The sequence below is a fragment of the Rhamphochromis longiceps genome, linkage group LG19, assembly GCF_057381845.1.
Source record: "Rhamphochromis longiceps isolate RC_006_pf linkage group LG19, R_longiceps_female_GT1.1, whole genome shotgun sequence".
Classification (NCBI taxonomy): Eukaryota; Metazoa; Chordata; class Actinopteri; order Cichliformes; family Cichlidae; genus Rhamphochromis; species Rhamphochromis longiceps.
Window position 1 is genome coordinate 21,747,308 of NC_140575.1, and position 27,066 is coordinate 21,774,373.

The 27,066-nt window shown below is 41.0% G+C and overlaps 1 long non-coding RNA gene across 3 annotated transcripts; it reads right to left on the minus strand.

Moving 5' to 3' along the window:
• Nucleotides 1–17,581: 17,581 nt before the first annotated feature.
• Nucleotides 17,582–20,493, minus strand: LOC146646697 (uncharacterized). Of its 3 annotated transcripts, none has more exons than XR_014908879.1 (5): nucleotides 20,380–20,468; nucleotides 19,624–19,689; nucleotides 19,118–19,273; nucleotides 18,573–18,665; nucleotides 17,582–18,271 (listed from the first exon to the last, which is right to left on the minus strand). It is a non-coding gene; the product is annotated as an uncharacterized LOC146646697 (long non-coding RNA). The 3 variants fall into 3 exon arrangements; XR_014908880.1 differs by lacking the exon at nucleotides 20,380–20,468 and adding an exon at nucleotides 20,224–20,363; XR_014908881.1 differs by lacking the exon at nucleotides 19,624–19,689 and having other exon boundaries at nucleotides 20,380–20,493.
• Nucleotides 20,494–27,066: the final 6,573 nt, after the last annotated feature.

A 27,066-nucleotide genomic window follows, 5' to 3' on the forward strand; every position in this document is an offset into this window, starting at 1 on the left:
ACTTTACAGAAAGTACAATTGTTTACAATGAACAAAGAAGTAGGTAGGTTTCCAATGCTTAATTAGTGTGTAAGAATATTGCAGAATCTGCTGTGCTGTGTACTTTGGAAAAACCATGAGAAAAACAGCTGGCTGAAGAAGAAATGATAAATGTCCTTTTTTTTCAAGCCTTCTCTCGGCCTGGCTTGGGGGGCAGGGAGACGTGCACTCGCCTTTCCTTTTTGCTTTTTCCTGCTCTTGCCAAGTCCTCTGCCGGCTCTACATCTCTCCTATTAGCTTTTATTAGGCTTGCACTCATGCCTTTGCCTTTCACCACTTCAAAAGTGCGCCTACTTGAATATTACCTTCATATGCTCTCTTTGCTTTTCGCCTTCCTCACTACACCGTGAAGAGATGTTGAATAAAAAAAAGCAAAGAAAAGATGGTTTTGTTTTGTGTTTTATTGAAAGCACTTTCCAGAAAGTGTAATTGTTTAGAATGAAGACAGAAGTAGGTAGGTAGGTTTCCATGTGTAATTGATGTGTAAGAATATTGCAGAATCTGCTGTGCTGTGTACTTTGTAAAAACCATGAGAAGGGCTGGCTGGCTGGCTGGCTGGCTGGCTGGAGAAGAAATGATAAATGTCCTTTTTTTTAACCATTCTCTCGGCCGGCCGTTTGGCGTATGATGTGTGGCAGAGCACTCTGGTACAGAGCGCCGCCAGTTCGAACCCCCACGATCTCGCTGCCACGGCCCTAGCTTGGGTGGCGGGGATGCGCATTCGCGTTTCCCCTTTTGCCTGCTCCAGCCAAGTCCTCCGCCTGCTCGACATCTCTCCTATTACCTTTTATTACGCTTGCACTCATGCCTTTGCCTTTCACCACTTCAAAACTGCGCCTACTTCAATATTACCTTCATATGCTCTCTTTGCTTTTCGCCTTCCTCACTACACTAAGTACCATTTTTTAACGCTGTGTACTCACTCTTGCTAAGTACATGTGAACAGATCTTGAAGAAAAAAAACAAAACAAAACATACTTTTCTTTTCTCTTTAATTCAAACCACTTTACAGAAAGTACAATTGTTTACAATGAACAAAGAAGTAGGTAGGTTTCCAATGCTTAATTAGTGTGTAAGAATATTGCAGAATCTGCTGTGCTGTGTACTTTGGAAAAACCATGAGAAAAACAGCTGGCTGAAGAAGAAATGATAAATGTCCTTTTTTTTCAAGCCTTCTCTCGGCCTGGCTTGGGGGGCAGGGAGACGTGCACTCGCCTTTCCTTTTTGCTTTTTCCTGCTCTTGCCAAGTCCTCTGCCGGCTCTACATCTCTCCTATTAGCTTTTATTAGGCTTGCACTCATGCCTTTGCCTTTCACCACTTCAAAAGTGCGCCTACTTGAATATTACCTTCATATGCTCTCTTTGCTTTTCGCCTTCCTCACTACACCGTGAAGAGATGTTGAATAAAAAAAAGCAAAGAAAAGATGGTTTTGTTTTGTGTTTTATTGAAAGCACTTTCCAGAAAGTGTAATTGTTTATAATGAAGACAGAAGTAGGTAGGTAGGTTTCCATGTGTAATTGATGTGTAAGAATATTGCAGAATCTGCTGTGCTGTGTACTTTGTAAAAACCATGAGAAGGGCTGGCTGGCTGGCTGGCTGGCTGGCTGGAGAAGAAATGATAAATGTCCTTTTTTTTAACCGTTCTCTCGGCCGGCCGTTTGGCGTATGATGTGTGGCAGAGCACTCTGGTACAGAGCGCCGCCAGTTCGAACCCCCACGATCTCGCTGCCACGGCCCTAGCTTGGGGGGCGGGGATGCGCATTCGCGTTTCCCCTTTTGCCTTTTCCTGCTCCAGCCAAGTCCTCCGCCTGCTCGACATCTCTCCTATTACCTTTTATTACGCTTGCACTCATGCCTTTGCCTTTCACCACTTCAAAACTGCGCCTACTTCAATATTACCTTCATATGCTCTCTTTGCTTTTCGCCTTCCTCACTACACTAAGTACCATTTTTTAACGCTGTGTACTCACTCTTGCTAAGTACATGTGAACAGATCTTGAAGAAAAAAAAACAAAACAAAACATACTTTTCTTTTCTCTTTAATTCAAACCACTTTACAGAAAGTACAATTGTTTACAATGAACAAAGAAGTAGGTAGGTTTCCAATGCTTAATTAGTGTGTAAGAATATTGCAGAATCTGCTGTGCTGTGTACTTTGGAAAAACCATGAGAAAAACAGCTGGCTGAAGAAGAAATGATAAATGTCCTTTTTTTTCAAGCCTTCTCTCGGCCTGGCTTGGGGGGCAGGGAGACGTGCACTCGCCTTTCCTTTTTGCTTTTTCCTGCTCTTGCCAAGTCCTCTGCCGGCTCTACATCTCTCCTATTAGCTTTTATTAGGCTTGCACTCATGCCTTTGCCTTTCACCACTTCAAAAGTGCGCCTACTTGAATATTACCTTCATATGCTCTCTTTGCTTTTCGCCTTCCTCACTACACCGTGAAGAGATGTTGAATAAAAAAAAGCAAAGAAAAGATGGTTTTGTTTTGTGTTTTATTGAAAGCACTTTCCAGAAAGTGTAATTGTTTAGAATGAAGACAGAAGTAGGTAGGTAGGTTTCCATGTGTAATTGATGTGTAAGAATATTGCAGAATCTGCTGTGCTGTGTACTTTGGAAAAACCATGAGAAGGGCTGGCTGGCTGGCTGGCTGGCTGGCTGGAGAAGAAATGATAAATGTCCTTTTTTTTGACCATTCTCTCGGCCGGCCGTTTGGCGTATGATGTGTGGCAGAGCACTCTGGTACAGAGCGCCGCCAGTTCGAACCCCCACGATCTCGCTGCCACGGCCCTAGCTTGGGGGGCGGGGATGCGCATTCGCGTTTCCCCTTTTTCCTGCTCCAGCCAAGTCCTCCGCCTGCTCGACATCTCTCCTATTACCTTTTATTACGCTTGCACTCATGCCTTTGCCTTTCACCACTTCAAAACTGCGCCTACTTCAATATTACCTTCATATGCTCTCTTTGCTTTTCGCCTTCCTCACTACACTAAGTACCATTTTTTAACGCTGTGTACTCACTCTTGCTAAGTACATGTGAACAGATCTTGAAGAAAAAAAACAAAACAAAACATACTTTTCTTTTCTCTTTAATTCAAACCACTTTACAGAAAGTACAATTGTTTACAATGAACAAAGAAGTAGGTAGGTTTCCAATGCTTAATTAGTGTGTAAGAATATTGCAGAATCTGCTGTGCTGTGTACTTTGGAAAAACCATGAGAAAAACAGCTGGCTGAAGAAGAAATGATAAATGTCCTTTTTTTTCAAGCCTTCTCTCGGCCTGGCTTGGGGGGCAGGGAGACGTGCACTCGCCTTTCCTTTTTGCTTTTTCCTGCTCTTGCCAAGTCCTCTGCCGGCTCTACATCTCTCCTATTAGCTTTTATTAGGCTTGCACTCATGCCTTTGCCTTTCACCACTTCAAAAGTGCGCCTACTTGAATATTACCTTCATATGCTCTCTTTGCTTTTCGCCTTCCTCACTACACCGTGAAGAGATGTTGAATAAAAAAAAGCAAAGAAAAGATGGTTTTGTTTTGTGTTTTATTGAAAGCACTTTCCAGAAAGTGTAATTGTTTAGAATGAAGACAGAAGTAGGTAGGTAGGTTTCCATGTGTAATTGATGTGTAAGAATATTGCAGAATCTGCTGTGCTGTGTACTTTGGAAAAACCATGAGAAGGGCTGGCTGGCTGGCTGGCTGGCTGGCTGGCTGGAGAAGAAATGATAAATGTCCTTTTTTTTAACCGTTCTCTCGGCCGGCCGTTTGGCGTATGATGTGTGGCAGAGCACTCTGGTACAGAGCGCCGCCAGTTCGAACCCCCACGATCTCGCTGCCACGGCCCTAGCTTGGGGGGCGGGGATGCGCATTCGCGTTTCCCCTTTTGCCTTTTCCTGCTCCAGCCAAGTCCTCCGCCTGCTCGACATCTCTCCTATTACCTTTTATTACGCTTGCACTCATGCCTTTGCCTTTCACCACTTCAAAACTGCGCCTACTTCAATATTACCTTCATATGCTCTCTTTGCTTTTCGCCTTCCTCACTACACTAAGTACCATTTTTTAACGCTGTGTACTCACTCTTGCTAAGTACATGTGAACAGATCTTGAAGAAAAAAAAACAAAACAAAACATACTTTTCTTTTCTCTTTAATTCAAACCACTTTACAGAAAGTACAATTGTTTACAATGAACAAAGAAGTAGGTAGGTTTCCAATGCTTAATTAGTGTGTAAGAATATTGCAGAATCTGCTGTGCTGTGTACTTTGGAAAAACCATGAGAAAAACAGCTGGCTGAAGAAGAAATGATAAATGTCCTTTTTTTTCAAGCCTTCTCTCGGCCTGGCTTGGGGGGCAGGGAGACGTGCACTCGCCTTTCCTTTTTGCTTTTTCCTGCTCTTGCCAAGTCCTCTGCCGGCTCTACATCTCTCCTATTAGCTTTTATTAGGCTTGCACTCATGCCTTTGCCTTTCACCACTTCAAAAGTGCGCCTACTTGAATATTACCTTCATATGCTCTCTTTGCTTTTCGCCTTCCTCACTACACCGTGAAGAGATGTTGAATAAAAAAAAGCAAAGAAAAGATGGTTTTGTTTTGTGTTTTATTGAAAGCACTTTCCAGAAAGTGTAATTGTTTAGAATGAAGACAGAAGTAGGTAGGTAGGTTTCCATGTGTAATTGATGTGTAAGAATATTGCAGAATCTGCTGTGCTGTGTACTTTGGAAAAACCATGAGAAGGGCTGGCTGGCTGGCTGGCTGGCTGGCTGGAGAAGAAATGATAAATGTCCTTTTTTTTGACCATTCTCTCGGCCGGCCGTTTGGCGTATGATGTGTGGCAGAGCACTCTGGTACAGAGCGCCGCCAGTTCGAACCCCCACGATCTCGCTGCCACGGCCCTAGCTTGGGGGGCGGGGATGCGCATTCGCGTTTCCCCTTTTTCCTGCTCCAGCCAAGTCCTCCGCCTGCTCGACATCTCTCCTATTACCTTTTATTACGCTTGCACTCATGCCTTTGCCTTTCACCACTTCAAAACTGCGCCTACTTCAATATTACCTTCATATGCTCTCTTTGCTTTTCGCCTTCCTCACTACACTAAGTACCATTTTTTAACGCTGTGTACTCACTCTTGCTAAGTACATGTGAACAGATCTTGAAGAAAAAAAACAAAACAAAACATACTTTTCTTTTCTCTTTAATTCAAACCACTTTACAGAAAGTACAATTGTTTACAATGAACAAAGAAGTAGGTAGGTTTCCAATGCTTAATTAGTGTGTAAGAATATTGCAGAATCTGCTGTGCTGTGTACTTTGGAAAAACCATGAGAAAAACAGCTGGCTGAAGAAGAAATGATAAATGTCCTTTTTTTTCAAGCCTTCTCTCGGCCTGGCTTGGGGGGCAGGGAGACGTGCACTCGCCTTTCCTTTTTGCTTTTTCCTGCTCTTGCCAAGTCCTCTGCCGGCTCTACATCTCTCCTATTAGCTTTTATTAGGCTTGCACTCATGCCTTTGCCTTTCACCACTTCAAAAGTGCGCCTACTTGAATATTACCTTCATATGCTCTCTTTGCTTTTCGCCTTCCTCACTACACCGTGAAGAGATGTTGAATAAAAAAAAGCAAAGAAAAGATGGTTTTGTTTTGTGTTTTATTGAAAGCACTTTCCAGAAAGTGTAATTGTTTAGAATGAAGACAGAAGTAGGTAGGTAGGTTTCCATGTGTAATTGATGTGTAAGAATATTGCAGAATCTGCTGTGCTGTGTACTTTGTAAAAACCATGAGAAGGGCTGGCTGGCTGGCTGGCTGGCTGGCTGGCTGGAGAAGAAATGATAAATGTCCTTTTTTTTAACCATTCTCTCGGCCGGCCGTTTGGCGTATGATGTGTGGCAGAGCACTCTGGTACAGAGCGCCGCCAGTTCGAACCCCCACGATCTCGCTGCCACGGCCCTAGCTTGGGTGGCGGGGATGCGCATTCGCGTTTCCCCTTTTGCCTGCTCCAGCCAAGTCCTCCGCCTGCTCGACATCTCTCCTATTACCTTTTATTACGCTTGCACTCATGCCTTTGCCTTTCACCACTTCAAAACTGCGCCTACTTCAATATTACCTTCATATGCTCTCTTTGCTTTTCGCCTTCCTCACTACACTAAGTACCATTTTTTAACGCTGTGTACTCACTCTTGCTAAGTACATGTGAACAGATCTTGAAGAAAAAAAAACAAAACAAAACATACTTTTCTTTTCTCTTTAATTCAAACCACTTTACAGAAAGTACAATTGTTTACAATGAACAAAGAAGTAGGTAGGTTTCCAATGCTTAATTAGTGTGTAAGAATATTGCAGAATCTGCTGTGCTGTGTACTTTGGAAAAACCATGAGAAAAACAGCTGGCTGAAGAAGAAATGATAAATGTCCTTTTTTTTCAAGCCTTCTCTCGGCCTGGCTTGGGGGGCAGGGAGACGTGCACTCGCCTTTCCTTTTTGCTTTTTCCTGCTCTTGCCAAGTCCTCTGCCGGCTCTACATCTCTCCTATTAGCTTTTATTAGGCTTGCACTCATGCCTTTGCCTTTCACCACTTCAAAAGTGCGCCTACTTGAATATTACCTTCATATGCTCTCTTTGCTTTTCGCCTTCCTCACTACACCGTGAAGAGATGTTGAATAAAAAAAAGCAAAGAAAAGATGGTTTTGTTTTGTGTTTTATTGAAAGCACTTTCCAGAAAGTGTAATTGTTTAGAATGAAGACAGAAGTAGGTAGGTAGGTTTCCATGTGTAATTGATGTGTAAGAATATTGCAGAATCTGCTGTGCTGTGTACTTTGGAAAAACCATGAGAAGGGCTGGCTGGCTGGCTGGCTGGCTGGCTGGAGAAGAAATGATAAATGTCCTTTTTTTTGACCATTCTCTCGGCCGGCCGTTTGGCGTATGATGTGTGGCAGAGCACTCTGGTACAGAGCGCCGCCAGTTCGAACCCCCACGATCTCGCTGCCACGGCCCTAGCTTGGGGGGCGGGGATGCGCATTCGCGTTTCCCCTTTTTCCTGCTCCAGCCAAGTCCTCCGCCTGCTCGACATCTCTCCTATTACCTTTTATTACGCTTGCACTCATGCCTTTGCCTTTCACCACTTCAAAACTGCGCCTACTTCAATATTACCTTCATATGCTCTCTTTGCTTTTCGCCTTCCTCACTACACTAAGTACCATTTTTTAACGCTGTGTACTCACTCTTGCTAAGTACATGTGAACAGATCTTGAAGAAAAAAAACAAAACAAAACATACTTTTCTTTTCTCTTTAATTCAAACCACTTTACAGAAAGTACAATTGTTTACAATGAACAAAGAAGTAGGTAGGTTTCCAATGCTTAATTAGTGTGTAAGAATATTGCAGAATCTGCTGTGCTGTGTACTTTGGAAAAACCATGAGAAAAACAGCTGGCTGAAGAAGAAATGATAAATGTCCTTTTTTTTCAAGCCTTCTCTCGGCCTGGCTTGGGGGGCAGGGAGACGTGCACTCGCCTTTCCTTTTTGCTTTTTCCTGCTCTTGCCAAGTCCTCTGCCGGCTCTACATCTCTCCTATTAGCTTTTATTAGGCTTGCACTCATGCCTTTGCCTTTCACCACTTCAAAAGTGCGCCTACTTGAATATTACCTTCATATGCTCTCTTTGCTTTTCGCCTTCCTCACTACACCGTGAAGAGATGTTGAATAAAAAAAAGCAAAGAAAAGATGGTTTTGTTTTGTGTTTTATTGAAAGCACTTTCCAGAAAGTGTAATTGTTTAGAATGAAGACAGAAGTAGGTAGGTAGGTTTCCATGTGTAATTGATGTGTAAGAATATTGCAGAATCTGCTGTGCTGTGTACTTTGGAAAAACCATGAGAAGGGCTGGCTGGCTGGCTGGCTGGCTGGCTGGAGAAGAAATGATAAATGTCCTTTTTTTTAACCATTCTCTCGGCCGGCCGTTTGGCGTATGATGTGTGGCAGAGCACTCTGGTACAGAGCGCCGCCAGTTCGAACCCCCACGATCTCGCTGCCACGGCCCTAGCTTGGGTGGCGGGGATGCGCATTCGCGTTTCCCCTTTTGCCTGCTCCAGCCAAGTCCTCCGCCTGCTCGACATCTCTCCTATTACCTTTTATTACGCTTGCACTCATGCCTTTGCCTTTCACCACTTCAAAACTGCGCCTACTTCAATATTACCTTCATATGCTCTCTTTGCTTTTCGCCTTCCTCACTACACTAAGTACCATTTTTTAACGCTGTGTACTCACTCTTGCTAAGTACATGTGAACAGATCTTGAAGAAAAAAAACAAAACAAAACATACTTTTCTTTTCTCTTTAATTCAAACCACTTTACAGAAAGTACAATTGTTTACAATGAACAAAGAAGTAGGTAGGTTTCCAATGCTTAATTAGTGTGTAAGAATATTGCAGAATCTGCTGTGCTGTGTACTTTGGAAAAACCATGAGAAAAACAGCTGGCTGAAGAAGAAATGATAAATGTCCTTTTTTTTCAAGCCTTCTCTCGGCCTGGCTTGGGGGGCGGGGAGACGTGCACTCGCCTTTCCTTTTTGCTTTTTCCTGCTCTTGCCAAGTCCTCTGCCGGCTCTACATCTCTCCTATTAGCTTTTATTAGGCTTGCACTCATGCCTTTGCCTTTCACCACTTCAAAAGTGCGCCTACTTGAATATTACCTTCATATGCTCTCTTTGCTTTTCGCCTTCCTCACTACACCGTGAAGAGATGTTGAATAAAAAAAAGCAAAGAAAAGATGGTTTTGTTTTGTGTTTTATTGAAAGCACTTTCCAGAAAGTGTAATTGTTTAGAATGAAGACAGAAGTAGGTAGGTAGGTTTCCATGTGTAATTGATGTGTAAGAATATTGCAGAATCTGCTGTGCTGTGTACTTTGGAAAAACCATGAGAAGGGCTGGCTGGCTGGCTGGCTGGAGAAGAAATGATAAATGTCCTTTTTTTTAACCGTTCTCTCGGCCGGCCGTTTGGCGTATGATGTGTGGCAGAGCACTCTGGTACAGAGCGCCGCCAGTTCGAACCCCCACGATCTCGCTGCCACGGCCCTAGCTTGGGGGGCGGGGATGCGCATTCGCGTTTCCCCTTTTGCCTTTTCCTGCTCCAGCCAAGTCCTCCGCCTGCTCGACATCTCTCCTATTACCTTTTATTACGCTTGCACTCATGCCTTTGCCTTTCACCACTTCAAAACTGCGCCTACTTCAATATTACCTTCATATGCTCTCTTTGCTTTTCGCCTTCCTCACTACACTAAGTACCATTTTTTAACGCTGTGTACTCACTCTTGCTAAGTACATGTGAACAGATCTTGAAGAAAAAAAAACAAAACAAAACATACTTTTCTTTTCTCTTTAATTCAAACCACTTTACAGAAAGTACAATTGTTTACAATGAACAAAGAAGTAGGTAGGTTTCCAATGCTTAATTAGTGTGTAAGAATATTGCAGAATCTGCTGTGCTGTGTACTTTGGAAAAACCATGAGAAAAACAGCTGGCTGAAGAAGAAATGATAAATGTCCTTTTTTTTCAAGCCTTCTCTCGGCCTGGCTTGGGGGGCAGGGAGACGTGCACTCGCCTTTCCTTTTTGCTTTTTCCTGCTCTTGCCAAGTCCTCTGCCGGCTCTACATCTCTCCTATTAGCTTTTATTAGGCTTGCACTCATGCCTTTGCCTTTCACCACTTCAAAAGTGCGCCTACTTGAATATTACCTTCATATGCTCTCTTTGCTTTTCGCCTTCCTCACTACACCGTGAAGAGATGTTGAATAAAAAAAAGCAAAGAAAAGATGGTTTTGTTTTGTGTTTTATTGAAAGCACTTTACAGAAAGTGTAATTGTTTAGAATGAAGACAGAAGTAGGTAGGTAGGTTTCCATGTGTAATTGATGTGTAAGAATATTGCAGAATCTGCTGTGCTGTGTACTTTGTAAAAACCATGAGAAGGGCTGGCTGGCTGGCTGGCTGGCTGGAGAAGAAATGATAAATGTCCTTTTTTTTAACCGTTCTCTCGGCCGGTCGTTTGGCGTATGATGTGTGGCAGAGCACTCTGGTACAGAGCGCCGCCAGTTCGAACCCCCACGATCTCGCTGCCACGGCCCTAGCTTGGGGGGCGGGGATGCGCATTCGCGTTTCCCCTTTTGCCTTTTCCTGCTCCAGCCAAGTCCTCCGCCTGCTCGACATCTCTCCTATTACCTTTTATTACGCTTGCACTCATGCCTTTGCCTTTCACCACTTCAAAACTGCGCCTACTTCAATATTACCTTCATATGCTCTCTTTGCTTTTCGCCTTCCTCACTACACTAAGTACCATTTTTTAACGCTGTGTACTCACTCTTGCTAAGTACATGTGAACAGATCTTGAAGAAAAAAAAACAAAACAAAACATACTTTTCTTTTCTCTTTAATTCAAACCACTTTCCAGAAAGTGTAATTGTTTAGAATGAAGACAGAAGTAGGTAGGTAGGTTTCCATGTGTAATTGATGTGTAAGAATATTGCAGAATCTGCTGTGCTGTGTACTTTGTAAAAACCATGAGAAGGGCTGGCTGGCTGGCTGGCTGGCTGGCTGGAGAAGAAATGATAAATGTCCTTTTTTTTAACCGTTCTCTCGGCCGGCCGTTTGGCGTATGATGTGTGGCAGAGCACTCTGGTACAGAGCGCCGCCAGTTCGAACCCCCACGATCTCGCTGCCACGGCCCTAGCTTGGGGGGCGGGGATGCGCATTCGCGTTTCCCCTTTTGCCTTTTCCTGCTCCAGCCAAGTCCTCCGCCTGCTCGACATCTCTCCTATTACCTTTTATTACGCTTGCACTCATGCCTTTGCCTTTCACCACTTCAAAACTGCGCCTACTTCAATATTACCTTCATATGCTCTCTTTGCTTTTCGCCTTCCTCACTACACTAAGTACCATTTTTTAACGCTGTGTACTCACTCTTGCTAAGTACATGTGAACAGATCTTGAAGAAAAAAAAACAAAACAAAACATACTTTTCTTTTCTCTTTAATTCAAACCACTTTACAGAAAGTACAATTGTTTACAATGAACAAAGAAGTAGGTAGGTTTCCAATGCTTAATTAGTGTGTAAGAATATTGCAGAATCTGCTGTGCTGTGTACTTTGGAAAAACCATGAGAAAAACAGCTGGCTGAAGAAGAAATGATAAATGTCCTTTTTTTTCAAGCCTTCTCTCGGCCTGGCTTGGGGGGCAGGGAGACGTGCACTCGCCTTTCCTTTTTGCTTTTTCCTGCTCTTGCCAAGTCCTCTGCCGGCTCTACATCTCTCCTATTAGCTTTTATTAGGCTTGCACTCATGCCTTTGCCTTTCACCACTTCAAAAGTGCGCCTACTTGAATATTACCTTCATATGCTCTCTTTGCTTTTCGCCTTCCTCACTACACCGTGAAGAGATGTTGAATAAAAAAAAGCAAAGAAAAGATGGTTTTGTTTTGTGTTTTATTGAAAGCACTTTCCAGAAAGTGTAATTGTTTAGAATGAAGACAGAAGTAGGTAGGTAGGTTTCCATGTGTAATTGATGTGTAAGAATATTGCAGAATCTGCTGTGCTGTGTACTTTGGAAAAACCATGAGAAGGGCTGGCTGGCTGGCTGGCTGGAGAAGAAATGATAAATGTCCTTTTTTTTGACCGTTCTCTCGGCCGGCCGTTTGGCGTATAATGTGTGGCAGAGCACTCTGGTACAGAGCGCCGCCAGTTCGAACCCCCACGATCTCGCTGCCACGGCCCTAGCTTGGGGGGCCGGGATGCGCATTCGCGTTTCCCTTTTTGCCTTTTCCTGCTCCAGCCAAGTCCTCCGCCTGCTCGACATCTCTCCTATTACCTTTTATTACGCTTGCACTCATGCCTTTGCCTTTCACCACTTCAAAACTGCGCCTACTTCAATATTACCTTCATATGCTCTCTTTGCTTTTCGCCTTCCTCACTACACTAAGTACCATTTTTTAACGCTGTGTACTCACTCTTGCTAAGTACATGTGAACAGATCTTGAAGAAAAAAAAACAAAACAAAACATACTTTTCTTTTCTCTTTAATTCAAACCACTTTCCAGAAAGTGTAATTGTTTAGAATGAAGACAGAAGTAGGTAGGTAGGTTTCCATGTGTAATTGATGTGTAAGAATATTGCAGAATCTGCTGTGCTGTGTACTTTGGAAAAACCATGAGAAGGGCTGGCTGGCCGGCTGGCTGGCTGGCTGGAGAAGAAATGATAAATGTCCTTTTTTTTAACCGTTCTCTCGGCCGGCCGTTTGGCGTATGATGTGTGGCAGAGCACTCTGGTACAGAGCGCCGCCAGTTCGAACCCCCACGATCTCGCTGCCACGGCCCTAGCTTGGGGGGCGGGGATGCGCATTCGCGTTTCCCCTTTTGCCTTTTCCTGCTCCAGCCAAGTCCTCCGCCTGCTCGACATCTCTCCTATTACCTTTTATTACGCTTGCACTCATGCCTTTGCCTTTCACCACTTCAAAACTGCGCCTACTTCAATATTACCTTCATATGCTCTCTTTGCTTTTCGCCTTCCTCACTACACTAAGTACCATTTTTTAACGCTGTGTACTCACTCTTGCTAAGTACATGTGAACAGATCTTGAAGAAAAAAAACAAAACAAAACATACTTTTCTTTTCTCTTTAATTCAAACCACTTTACAGAAAGTACAATTGTTTACAATGAACAAAGAAGTAGGTAGGTTTCCAATGCTTAATTAGTGTGTAAGAATATTGCAGAATCTGCTGTGCTGTGTACTTTGGAAAAACCATGAGAAAAACAGCTGGCTGAAGAAGAAATGATAAATGTCCTTTTTTTTCAAGCCTTCTCTCGGCCTGGCTTGGGGGGCAGGGAGACGTGCACTCGCCTTTCCTTTTTGCTTTTTCCTGCTCTTGCCAAGTCCTCTGCCGGCTCTACATCTCTCCTATTAGCTTTTATTAGGCTTGCACTCATGCCTTTGCCTTTCACCACTTCAAAAGTGCGCCTACTTCAATATTACCTTCATATGCTCTCTTTGCTTTTCGCCTTCCTCACTACACCGTGAAGAGATGTTGAATAAAAAAAAGCAAAGAAAAGATGGTTTTGTTTTGTGTTTTATTGAAAGCACTTTCCAGAAAGTGTAATTGTTTAGAATGAAGACAGAAGTAGGTAGGTAGGTTTCCATGTGTAATTGATGTGTAAGAATATTGCAGAATCTGCTGTGCTGTGTACTTTGGAAAAACCATGAGAAGGGCTGGCTGGCTGGCTGGCTGGCTGGCTGGAGAAGAAATGATAAATGTCCTTTTTTTTAACCGTTCTCTCGGCCGGCCGTTTGGCGTATGATGTGTGGCAGAGCACTCTGGTACAGAGCGCCGCCAGTTCGAACCCCCACGATCTCGCTGCCACGGCCCTAGCTTGGGGGGCGGGGATGCGCATTCGCGTTTCCCCTTTTGCCTTTTCCTGCTCCAGCCAAGTCCTCCGCCTGCTCGACATCTCTCCTATTACCTTTTATTACGCTTGCACTCATGCCTTTGCCTTTCACCACTTCAAAACTGCGCCTACTTCAATATTACCTTCATATGCTCTCTTTGCTTTTCGCCTTCCTCACTACACTAAGTACCATTTTTTAACGCTGTGTACTCACTCTTGCTAAGTACATGTGAACAGATCTTGAAGAAAAAAAAACAAAACAAAACATACTTTTCTTTTCTCTTTAATTCAAACCACTTTACAGAAAGTACAATTGTTTACAATGAACAAAGAAGTAGGTAGGTTTCCAATGCTTAATTAGTGTGTAAGAATATTGCAGAATCTGCTGTGCTGTGTACTTTGGAAAAACCATGAGAAAAACAGCTGGCTGAAGAAGAAATGATAAATGTCCTTTTTTTTCAAGCCTTCTCTCGGCCTGGCTTGGGGGGCAGGGAGACGTGCACTCGCCTTTCCTTTTTGCTTTTTCCTGCTCTTGCCAAGTCCTCTGCCGGCTCTACATCTCTCCTATTAGCTTTTATTAGGCTTGCACTCATGCCTTTGCCTTTCACCACTTCAAAAGTGCGCCTACTTCAATATTACCTTCATATGCTCTCTTTGCTTTTCGCCTTCCTCACTACACCGTGAAGAGATGTTGAATAAAAAAAAGCAAAGAAAAGATGGTTTTGTTTTGTGTTTTATTGAAAGCACTTTCCAGAAAGTGTAATTGTTTAGAATGAAGACAGAAGTAGGTAGGTAGGTTTCCATGTGTAATTGATGTGTAAGAATATTGCAGAATCTGCTGTGCTGTGTACTTTGGAAAAACCATGAGAAGGGCTGGCTGGCTGGCTGGCTGGCTGGCTGGAGAAGAAATGATAAATGTCCTTTTTTTTAACCGTTCTCTCGGCCGGCCGTTTGGCGTATGATGTGTGGCAGAGCACTCTGGTACAGAGCGCCGCCAGTTCGAACCCCCACGATCTCGCTGCCACGGCCCTAGCTTGGGGGGCGGGGATGCGCATTCGCGTTTCCCTTTTTGCCTTTTCCTGCTCCAGCCAAGTCCTCCGCCTGCTCGACATCTCTCCTATTACCTTTTATTACGCTTGCACTCATGCCTTTGCCTTTCACCACTTCAAAACTGCGCCTACTTCAATATTACCTTCATATGCTCTCTTTGCTTTTCGCCTTCCTCACTACACTAAGTACCATTTTTTAACGCTGTGTACTCACTCTTGCTAAGTACATGTGAACAGATCTTGAAGAAAAAAAAACAAAACAAAACATACTTTTCTTTTCTCTTTAATTCAAACCACTTTACAGAAAGTACAATTGTTTACAATGAACAAAGAAGTAGGTAGGTTTCCAATGCTTAATTAGTGTGTAAGAATATTGCAGAATCTGCTGTGCTGTGTACTTTGGAAAAACCATGAGAAAAACAGCTGGCTGAAGAAGAAATGATAAATGTCCTTTTTTTTCAAGCCTTCTCTCGGCCTGGCTTGGGGGGCAGGGAGACGTGCACTCGCCTTTCCTTTTTGCTTTTTCCTGCTCTTGCCAAGTCCTCTGCCGGCTCTACATCTCTCCTATTAGCTTTTATTAGGCTTGCACTCATGCCTTTGCCTTTCACCACTTCAAAAGTGCGCCTACTTGAATATTACCTTCATATGCTCTCTTTGCTTTTCGCCTTCCTCACTACACCGTGAAGAGATGTTGAATAAAAAAAAGCAAAGAAAAGATGGTTTTGTTTTGTGTTTTATTGAAAGCACTTTCCAGAAAGTGTAATTGTTTAGAATGAAGACAGAAGTAGGTAGGTAGGTTTCCATGTGTAATTGATGTGTAAGAATATTGCAGAATCTGCTGTGCTGTGTACTTTGTAAAAACCATGAGAAGGGCTGGCTGGCTGGCTGGCTGGCTGGCTGGCTGGAGAAGAAATGATAAATGTCCTTTTTTTTAACCGTTCTCTCGGCCGGCCGTTTGGCGTATGATGTGTGGCAGAGCACTCTGGTACAGAGCGCCGCCAGTTCGAACCCCCACGATCTCGCTGCCACGGCCCTAGCTTGGGGGGCGGGGATGCGCATTCGCGTTTCCCTTTTTGCCTTTTCCTGCTCCAGCCAAGTCCTCCGCCTGCTCGACATCTCTCCTATTACCTTTTATTACGCTTGCACTCATGCCTTTGCCTTTCACCACTTCAAAACTGCGCCTACTTCAATATTACCTTCATATGCTCTCTTTGCTTTTCGCCTTCCTCACTACACTAAGTACCATTTTTTAACGCTGTGTACTCACTCTTGCTAAGTACATGTGAACAGATCTTGAAGAAAAAAAAACAAAACAAAACATACTTTTCTTTTCTCTTTAATTCAAACCACTTTACAGAAAGTACAATTGTTTACAATGAACAAAGAAGTAGGTAGGTTTCCAATGCTTAATTAGTGTGTAAGAATATTGCAGAATCTGCTGTGCTGTGTACTTTGGAAAAACCATGAGAAAAACAGCTGGCTGAAGAAGAAATGATAAATGTCCTTTTTTTCAAGCCTTCTCTCGGCCTGGCTTGGGGGGCAGGGAGACGTGCACTCGCCTTTCCTTTTTGCTTTTTCCTGCTCTTGCCAAGTCCTCTGCCGGCTCTACATCTCTCCTATTAGCTTTTATTAGGCTTGCACTCATGCCTTTGCCTTTCACCACTTCAAAAGTGCGCCTACTTGAATATTACCTTCATATGCTCTCTTTGCTTTTCGCCTTCCTCACTACACTAAGTACCATTTTTTAACGCTGTGTACTCACTCTTGCTAAGTACATGTGAACAGATCTTGAAGAAAAAAAACAAAACAAAACATACTTTTCTTTTCTCTTTAATTCAAACCACTTTACAGAAAGTACAATTGTTTACAATGAACAAAGAAGTAGGTACACTCAAAAAAATGAAACGTTGACTTTAATTAAAATTATTTTGTCAACAGGTTCCACGAAATTGAATTATGTTAGTTTAAAGCAAAAATCTTTAGTTCATCTAATTTAAAAAAACTACTTAAGATTAACAAGACATATTTAAGACTAACTAAATCAAGTTATGTTGTATGAACATAATGATATATTTTCAGGTTAGATAGTTTAGATTAGTTACTTCAACACATTTCTTATTTGTGGCAGTAAAATGTTAAATTTAAGTTAGATTAATTCAAATATTATATTTTCAGCCACCTTGTGCTTTATTAATTAGTTTTACATAAATCTATTTTGTCAACAGGTTCCACACAAATGAATTAAGTACATCCAACTTATTTTTTAAAATTTATTTTATTGCCAACACATTCAGTGAGCATTTGTGTAAACCCAGTCCAAAATAAAACACAACAGCTCATTAGGGTTAGTAATTAACAGTATGTAGACAGATGCAACATCAAGACTTTAAATTAAATGTCTGTATCTACCAGAAATAGAAGAAAAAAAAAAAAAACGCATTGAAGATCACATAACACATTGATAAGATGACACTTGAGTTAGGCACATGTGATGCTAGTAAGGTCTGTGAGTGTTTTTTTTCTTTTAGTGTCTAAAATGGATAGCAAAGTTGCTATTTGCAATGATTGCTTAGGGTCAGTCCAGTAACACAATGCCAATGAAGTGCTTTCCTTTAACAATGCAAAGTGAAGTGTCCACCTCAACAGCCACAATTTAAAAAAAAAAAAATTATGTAACAACAACAACAACAACAACAACAACAACAATAATAATAATAATAAATAGTCCACTGATATTAGCAATCAAAGAAAATTACATCACCATCCCAAATAAAACTTTAACAAAACATGCCAACATTATGGTCTAACAATAAAACAGCTTGTCAGCGTTCAGTTTTTTTGCAACAGCACAGCAGTAACCATTTAACACTTGCCACTGTCAACATTTATTTTACCAGTGTTTGGGCAAAAAACTTCAGATGTAAACATTTTAACATGGAAACAATTGTTCGTCTTTAAAAGTCCACAAAATATACATTCATCCTGCATTCCCAACTTGGATGATCTGATATCCTCGTGTTGGTGTTGTTCCCAGACCATCATGAAAATGTTGTTCCAGGTTCAACATTGCAAGTGACCAATCACATTGTTGTGACGTTATTCTATTCCAAGCCATTTGTGCATTTATGAAATTCCAATGTTGCAAGGACAATATCAATTCTGCTTACTGTTTATTAAAGGGTTAGGGTTAGGGTCAGTTGATCGGCGGACAGAGGCGGTTTCACGCAGCTTAAGTACAGTTTTTTGTTTTACGCCGGTTTTTCCCGAAGTCGCAAAAGTATGACGTCACAACATTCTGATTGGTCACTTGCAATGTTGATCCTGGAACAACATTTAGTATGATGATCTGGGAACAACACCAACACGGGGATATCAGATCAACCTCCTAACTTACCCTTATTTTTAGTATGTATTGCAATTACCTTTACAATGCACACAATGTAACACAAACTGAATATGAACATATTTCCACCTCATAACAATATGCCTTGAACGCTAATATACACACCACCCTTCAACATTTCTGGTGCAGTATCATCTCTCAATTAAATCCTTTAAATCTCAATACTTTTGATTGTCTCTTAGCTTTCAGTCTTGAGGTTAACTGAGATTCAGTGCATATATCCCACCCATTAAGAGTGCACATGCAGAGGCCAGGTCTTCCAGGTCATGCAGGACACACTAGATGGTTATACCCACATCGGCTGGAGGAGTGCTGGCATCAGCTCTTTCGATGGTAAAGATAGCAAGGGTAATTTGTTCCAGCTCCCTCTGAACAGCTGTAGCTTAGACACAAAAACATAGAAAAATGGCATCCAGTTTTAAAAAAAAGAAAGAAAAAGGGCCAAAGCTACCCTTTAATGACGTAAACACAATATTAGGAACATGCACCCCAGTGCGCCACTATTTCAGACTACAGATTCAACGATAAATATAAATAGTTTGGGTATACAAGAAGATTTCCCAAAACATTTAAACAGGTTCCATGCAAATTACAACAACAACAACAACATTACAACATGCAACAACATTAGTTATTCAAAATTAGTTTTTTATCTGTATTAAACCAAAACTAAAATTACCAACCAATTATTCTTTGAAGAGGATGCTTGGGTCTTCATTCAGGTAAAAAGGTAGTGCCCTGAGGACACACTCCCTCCCCTTTTCAATGGTTTCCTTCTGTAGAGAGTGGCAGAGATACAGGAAGAGAAAACAGAAATACTTTAGGATGACAGAAACTCACATTATACGCAAAATGAATGACATAGCCACTGCACAGATAGACATGTACACAAGACCAACTAATCATCACATGGACATGAATAGTTAACCTGTTGGGCAGGGTTTCCACCACATTATATATGTCCATAATGGAGGTAAAGACAAACTAATACATCATCTTTTTTGCATTCAAAACATAACATAAAAACATTCACTTCTGGTTTAACCTAAATCAAGGGATCAGATTTTACATATGTTTAGGTAATTTAAATTTTCCAACGTTTTGAGTACCAAACTTTGTCTTGCTTAATATAAATGTAAGTGCACTGTGCAGCTACCATACACTAGCTGTTTAAATTTGAAAATGATCTTATTAGCCATAATATTTTGCTACCAACAGAATAACGCACCTGTGTGGCTGGGGCCAAAGTTTGTCTAATTTTCTTCCCTGCAACGCCTCCTTTTTTCTTGAAGACTTTTATGAGCTGGTCAGTGTATTGGTCAAGTTGTGTAAAAAGCCTTGGAACATGTGCAGCAGTAGTAATCCTCACATATTCTGCTTCCACCTGAAAATATGTCAACAAACACAACATACTGTACTGTAAATATACATACTATATGTACACATATACAAACTAAAACTAATGTAGAAAGACCTCATTAAAGCTATAATTTTAACACAAACATTTACACAAAATGCTAATGGAGCCATTACAGCTTTTATTGTTATTTATCAAGTTCCAAAAAATATTGATCACAGCTGATCTGAAAAGAATTTCATGCCTCAGGCCCTTGAACTGCAACCTTTACCATGGTTCAGATGTGGAGACGAAATAACAGGGGCATGGGATGGGTCACAAAAGAAAACTTAACTTATAAAACAGTTTTGTTTTTAAAAGTATAACAGTTCACATACCACATACAAGCTCAGCAGTACCACATACACCACATCAGTATAGGAGGGAGCAGGTAAAGGCAGGATCTGAGATTTATAAAGTAAAACAAGAAATTCATTACTTAATTTCAAGAAGCAAATTATTGTTTGAATTACAACTAAATAAAATACTACTCAGAAGAAAAGCAAGAGATTGACACTGCCATGTGCTAACTTTCTATAGAAGCAATTATCACCAGGTCTGTCGACCTCCATTGTCTGTCCACTCATATGTCTTGAATAATTTTATTAAAAAAATTAAGTGTGTACTTTCACAAACTGTAATTTATAACTACATTGATATGTATAACTCCGCTAGGAAACATGCTGTATTTACAGACCATTTTTACATAATACAGATTACTGATAGAGCAGAACAATGGTGTCACAGTGGCTTTCGCCCTTGACTTTTTGGATTTTAAATGTCACTTTATGCTATCCTATTCGATATTTCCGACCCTCGGATTACAGAAAAGGAATCCCAAGAAAGCAAATGGAAAAATAACCCCTTGAAAGAATAACCCCATGAACCCCTGTAGCTAATCCCTTAATAAAACAAAAAACAATAAAAATGTTTCTTACACAGTCCACAAAATAAGCATGTCCAGGACCCAGTAAAACTAATGTAAAACAAGCACACGCAAACGATATAACATGTCTTGTAAGACAAACGCAAAATATAACCATGCTGGACATATAGATACTACACAACATAGTCAAAGAAAAAAGTGGTCTTACCTCTCAAAGAAACAGCAGCTTGGCGCCAAAACAGCCTTTTTCAGTTAAATTTGAAGTCTTGCGCATGAGCAGGCACAAGCCGTGAAACCTTCTTGTTCTGCGCGGTTTCATTACAACTGTTTTTGCATTACTGCCACCTTGTGGATATACAAGGTATATCGATCCTCATTGACTTAACTTAAATGTTATGCGATCAAGTAACACATTAGTATTATGTACGTTGAATAATAGACACAATTACGTAGACTTGATTAGAAAAACATATGTTAACTTAACAAAAACATATATTTTAAGTAAAATGAAAATAAATAATTAATATACACTGAACAATCCACCTCATTCATTTTTTTGAGTGTGTCTTTCTGGAGATGCTGGTCTAGAATGACAGGGTGTTCTAGATTCTCTGCCACTTTTTTGAGAAGAGTCTGACTCTGTATCTTTTGCCCGTGTCTGTGCTGTTGCAAGGAAGTTTTGGATATCTTTAATAGCATCGGACACTTTTTCGCTCTGAATAATTACATCAATTGCTTCATCATCAACCAAGAGCAGAATCTTTTGCAAAAACTTTGCAACTGCGTCTTCTATGATTACATAGAGGACTTCGGGAGAAAAGGAAACTCTTGATTCAGCTGCTGTCAGTGGTGTACTGGAGATAACAGAGTCTGATAGACTTCTACCCATAAAAGTATTGGGAATTTGGTATATACGACTTGTCATTAAATGGTCGTACATTTTCTCTGTTAATTCCCTTGAGAAATTTTTGATGTCCTCGCTTATTCTAATGTTCTCAAAGGTTTTTTGGATAATATAATGTTCTTCATCTTTTGTGAACTTGTATATGTCAATAATTTCAGATCTGATGACATTAAAGTTAGCTGGAGTAGAACATTTTACCATGGTTTCCAGAGTAAATGAGCTTCTTGAAGGGGAACCCATTCCCTCAGTTTCAGGTGAGTGGCTTAGGTTTAACAGACTAATCAAATGTCTTTTGCTCTCCTCCACTGTGTTTTTCAGCCCCTCTTTCATCTTTTCATAATGTTTTTGTGCGAACTTCAAAAAATGGTGTTTGCGGGATTTTTCTGGTGCGCAAGGAGCACGTGAGTTGAAAAACTCTCTCACTTTATCGAAGATGGCTCCCATAAATCCAGATTTGGGTGAGATACATTTCTCACTGTGGGAAGAAGAATCAGTGTCAGAAGAAAGGAGATTGTCAAATATAATATTGACAATGTCAGCTGCAAATTTTTCTACTGTGGCATCAGGTTCCAAACGTGCCTGCCTTTCAGCTTCTGCACATTCCCCACTTTCTGAACTTTCTTTCTTTTCTGAAAGTTGCTCTATTTTAGCAGGTGACTCAGTTTCTATATCTTCGTCGTCATCTGATAATTCATCATCTGCAGAATATGATTCTCGACTATATCTGGTCAGAATATCACTAACCTCCCTGATGGCGAATTCGCGTGAGATGCCGGACTCACTGCTGTCTGTGCTGGATTCAGATTGACTTGAATCGCTTACCGATATAATGCGTGAGCTTCGCCGTTTTATTGCGCATAATTTCAAGCATGAGAGAGCAAGAGAAACCATGACACGGAGTCTTCCAATATTCGGAATTTTTCCGCTGATGTAAACAGCAGGGTTTAGCGGTAAATTGCTCTGCCTGACCACGGTGGCAATCGACTTTACCTTATCTGAAATCTCCCTCTCAATCATCATTGTCAGCTGTGTAACACTCACACAGTACTGCTCAGGGATGCTGAGCGCTTTAGCAAAAGTGACTGAGATGGAGTCACCAAGAAATGGATTTTTTTCTAAATCCATAGATGCACCACGCTGAATGGCGGGAAGCGCAAGTATCAAGATTTTGGCTGTGGCGATCTGTATGATTTCAGAAATCATGTCGGCCAAAACTGCTTGAACATCAGAATCCAAAAGTCCATTTTCTATTAAGATCCACTGTTCGTCAGAGAGCTTGTTGAAGGCATTATTGATAGTCGGTAACTGTCATGGTCCTGCGGCCATGACTGAGTGACTTTGTGTTTGTGTCCCTTATTGTTATTATTCTCTTTATTATTCATGGGCTGTTTTGGGATGGTTTGTGTTTTGGGATTTTAGATACTGGGTTCTGGGTTTGTGCTCCCTCTGTTGGTCCCTGGTGTTAGTGTTCCCCTGTCTCGTCAGGTTAATCAGGTCCAGCTGTTTCCCCCACCTGTGTGTGATTTCCCAGTGTCTCTTTGTGTACTTATAGTGTGTGATTTCCTCTGCTCCTCGTCGCGTCGTCTGTGTTCATACCTGGTGTAATCCCCTGCGTGCTCGCCCTGCTGTTCTCCCTTCATGCTCAGGTTTGCTATTTCTTTGTGTAGTTTCTCCATCCTTAGTTCTGTTTTACCATCACTTTATATTTGATATTATCAATAAATCACCCTCACACCTGAATAAGTGCTGCGTTTTGAGTCCTCCTTCCACTCTCCACACGGCCGCTGCCCCGGACCGTGACAGTAACAGCTCATCTGGTGATAGGACCAGAGGAATATGAAAATTAGAATCCGGTGTTTGAGACATTGTTGTTCCACAGGGATTCCCTCTGTTAAAATCTTCCTGAAATGCTAAACTTTCTGATTTGAAAGACTGGGGAACGTTTCACGTGTATAAACTGCCAGGCGAACTCTGGAAGCTGTAACCTTTTGACTTAGCTTGGGTCCTATTTGAGGACTGTCCCGGATCAAAGGCAGATCACTTTTTTTTTTTAATTAAACTTTATTTACAAACAACAGTTTAACATACAAGGCACCATCATTAATCCGATTATGTTACATCCTCGGTTGAGCATTATAGCAAAACAAACAAACAAAACGAACAAAAAAAAAAAAACCAAAAACAACAACAATAAGCACAAAGTTAAAAGAGTTAGCACAAAAATAAAGAACAGTCATTGAAGGATTCGAACCAAAGGCAAAAACTAACGTGCAAAAAAAGGGCAGTCGTGATTATAAAATAGGGAGTTTTTTGGTTTTTTTTTTTAACATAGGTTAAACTCTTTAAATAAAACAACAAGTTTATGGGCTTTCTTGTTATTCACAAGTTTCAGCGATTTAGCCCAGAGTCTAAAGTCATTCAGCCATCTGTTTATACATGGTTTAGCTTTAAAGTATCTGCATTTGTGAATAAAAAATTTTCCCATTAACAAAATCGTCCTAATCAACAGGTCAAAATCTGCATTCTCAGCAAGTATTCCAAATTTTATTACTGTCACCGTCAAATGTGGTAACTGAATTCTCCTGGACTGTAGCCAGCTCCACATGTCAGTCCAGAAGGAGTGCACTGATTCACAGTTGAAAAACAAGTGATCCAGACTTTCAATATCATTTTCACAAAATGTGCAGGCGTTCACATCTAAATTAAATTTCCGTCTTAAGAATTCATTGGTTGGATAAACCTCATTAATGATTTTAAAGTGAACCTCTTTTGCTTTAGGGGAAAGAGGAAGTGAAATATACTTTTTTCTTATCAAAGGCAGATCAGACTTCTTCTGTGACGGCACTTGTTCAATGCACGAATATTCACGCATGCGCAAAAGCACCCGAGTTCCAGACACGTCATAAAGGGTGCGCAATCTCGGCAGATCATCGCGCAAATAAATCTGCAACTGACAATGAAGTCCATTTTCTGAGAATGAGAAACTATGGTGCAGTGAGCTCTCAAGCCAGCTGCACTTTGGATTTTGTTGAATTTTTTTTTTTCCTTAATACGGTATGCGAGTTACTCTGAAACTACGGTGCTCCGCAGGGGACATGGGAGAAAAAAAATTAAGACGGACTTTTGCGAGATCCCGAGTTTGTTTTGCGAGATCTCGCAAAAGTCCGTCTTAATTTTTTTTTCTCCCATGTCCCCTGCGGGGCCCCGTATGTATGAAACACAGCAGAGGTCGTTTTTTTTTTTGTTTTTTTTTATCCTGCAAGTCTTTTCCTTATTTACTCCGGAGTGCAGCAGATGTTTTGCTGTGTTAACAAACACAATAGACTATAACCCTTACTTTAAATATTATATATATTTAAAAAACTATGTTAAAAATTCTTTAAGAGGTGACACAAATTTCACATTTTTGTAACGTGGCAATATGCTGAGTGGCAGCTTTTTCCTTCATCACTTCCACAGTTTTTCTTAATAAGTTAGGACTGTAACAACTTCCAGAATAACCACTGCCAATTTTATCTATAAAAAAAGTAATGTCACATAAATCAATCTTTATTTGTATTTATTGACAACATCAAGTAATAAAACACAGCTTTAGTGGTTTGCTGTGGAAATTAAAACATTTTTGTCACTGTATACAGAAAACCAAACAAAATGCAGCCCTTTGCTCAAATTACTGCAGCAGTTCAGTACCGCAGCTGTACATGTGTTGAGTTTGTCGAGTATGCCTTTGTGCTTGTCCTTTTCTTTCCATCAAGTTTGCCAATACGAACACACACACACTTGATTTAAGATGGTGTGTGCTCAGTCTTCTAGCAGTATGTCCAGTTCTTCTAAAGGCGGTCGCACACTCACTTCTTTCTCTGTCAACAGGTCTACAAACCCCTCAGCTGATCGGGAAACAGCTGAATTGTATGTACCAGTATACATACATACTGATTTAGTTTGCAGAAGCGGTAACTACAGCAGGGTGATAAGTGTAATTGGTCAATTTGGTAAATATGTGCTGAGCAAGGCAGGATATTGATCAAGTGGCACCATCTTTATTTTTTATTTCTTTTATTTAACCAGGAAGATTCCAATGAGATTAAAAACCTATTTTTCAAGGGAGACATTTAATGAAATCATCTAACAAATAGTGTCGCCTACTGTGTGATTATTTGTTCTAATGTACCATCAAAGAAGTGCGTTTCAGTAAAAGTTTAAACCCTGTCTCATCTATAGTCTGTTCATCTTTTATATACAGGTTATCTTTTTACTGAATTGTAACCAGAAAAAAGATAAGGAGGAGTGGCTATCAGCTACTGATTCTTGTTATGCTCCTGTTTTCTCTTCACCTCTCTCAGTTGTCCGTCCCTAAGCTTAGTCCTTTCACAGGTTTCTTCCTCTCAACAGTCGCCAAGTGCTACTCACTAGGGATCCTCTCTAACACTGTTGAGATTTATACATATACACATTCAATGGTTGCACCCTTAACGGTTACTGGTATATGTAACATGACCACTTCTGTTTTCGTAAAAGTAAAATCATAGTCCTCAAAACACTAATGTTAAGGTTTCAAAGCCATTTCCTCTTTTTTACAAATCTGAGCACCCCTGTATAAAGTCAGTTGGTTGGTAAAACGAGCTGTTGTTCGTTATTAATTAGCTCAGTTTCTCTCGTATAACCGCACCTAATGAGTCTGCAGGGACTATAACTATAAATTGAGTTTTGGGAAATATCACTTTCACAGTATGTGTGTGCCTCACCAGGGGACCAGGGGATATTCTGTAAGGCCTTGTAGAAGATTACTGTGGCTTTATCCACTTTTCCTTCAGACACCTACAAATTCAAACTTACACACTTTACATATACAATGTAATCACTGTGATATTTGTGTATCCACAGCCACAGAAGCTGTTCTACACTTCTGTCTCCATGTTCAATATTTGTAAACTGCGGACAATTCAGTCGTTATTCCTGAAATGCACATATTAATATTCTCCTTCTTTTTTAATGATACTGACGCTTTCAGAGGCATCATTTCTTTTTCTTATTTAAGCAAGATCAGGTCTCTACTTTCTTCCTAACAGGTTTAGTGCTCCAGAGCAGAAAACAGCATCAACGTGAGTTTGTATGACCGGTCTCAACTAGAAGGTGTACATCCTCCAAAGTAAAGAGCAAAGAGCCCCGGTTTCTGTTGCTATGGCATTTTCAAAAAGTCCACGGATGCGGTTGCTGAGGCCATTCTCTGGCCGGACAGATAAGGGATCATCATGGAAATGTGATCTATAAATATTGCAGACATGTACAGTAAGTGCTAAGTATCGTTTGATAATGTGCAACCCTGTTTCTATGAAAGCTGTATTAAGTAAAACTAAAAGCAAGACTGCAAATCACTTAAATCTGCATTTAAACAACATTAAACACTGGGACTTTTTGAGATGCTCATCTTTCATCATGCTACTAAATCTTATTTGTGTTGTGATGTTCCATCAGATGTATTTATTTAATGCTTTTGAGCATTAAACAACTTTTCCAATTTTTGTTGTCCCTCACTGGACTTTTCTGAAATGTAGTGTTTTGTAAATACTTTCGAAATCATCACCTTCTGTTTTTATTTGCAGTTTTTTGGGGAAACCAGGATGTAAATTATGTGAATTTTGATGTGATCCTGCTATCTGATGCTTGTGATTATCGTCTGTTACCTTACCTCTGAGCTGCATCTACCAGCTGCTTCCTTTGCTATTCAGCAACTATGGCAAAGAGGCGCGGCACCAACTGCTGCAGTCTCTGGTTACAGAGTGAAAAAAAACGGCGAGCCCAGCGAGCAGTATGGCAACGGTACTCCACCTGAAGCACACATCACATGGAGGTCAGCCAGACCAAAATAAACAAATAAGCTTAGGGCTCAAAAAGCTTTGAGAAACACATCTAGAGAAGAATGGGGAAAAGGAGCTTTTATTAGCCTGGCCTGTACATAAATGCTTCAAAGAAGGGCGCTGGTGGTCCAGA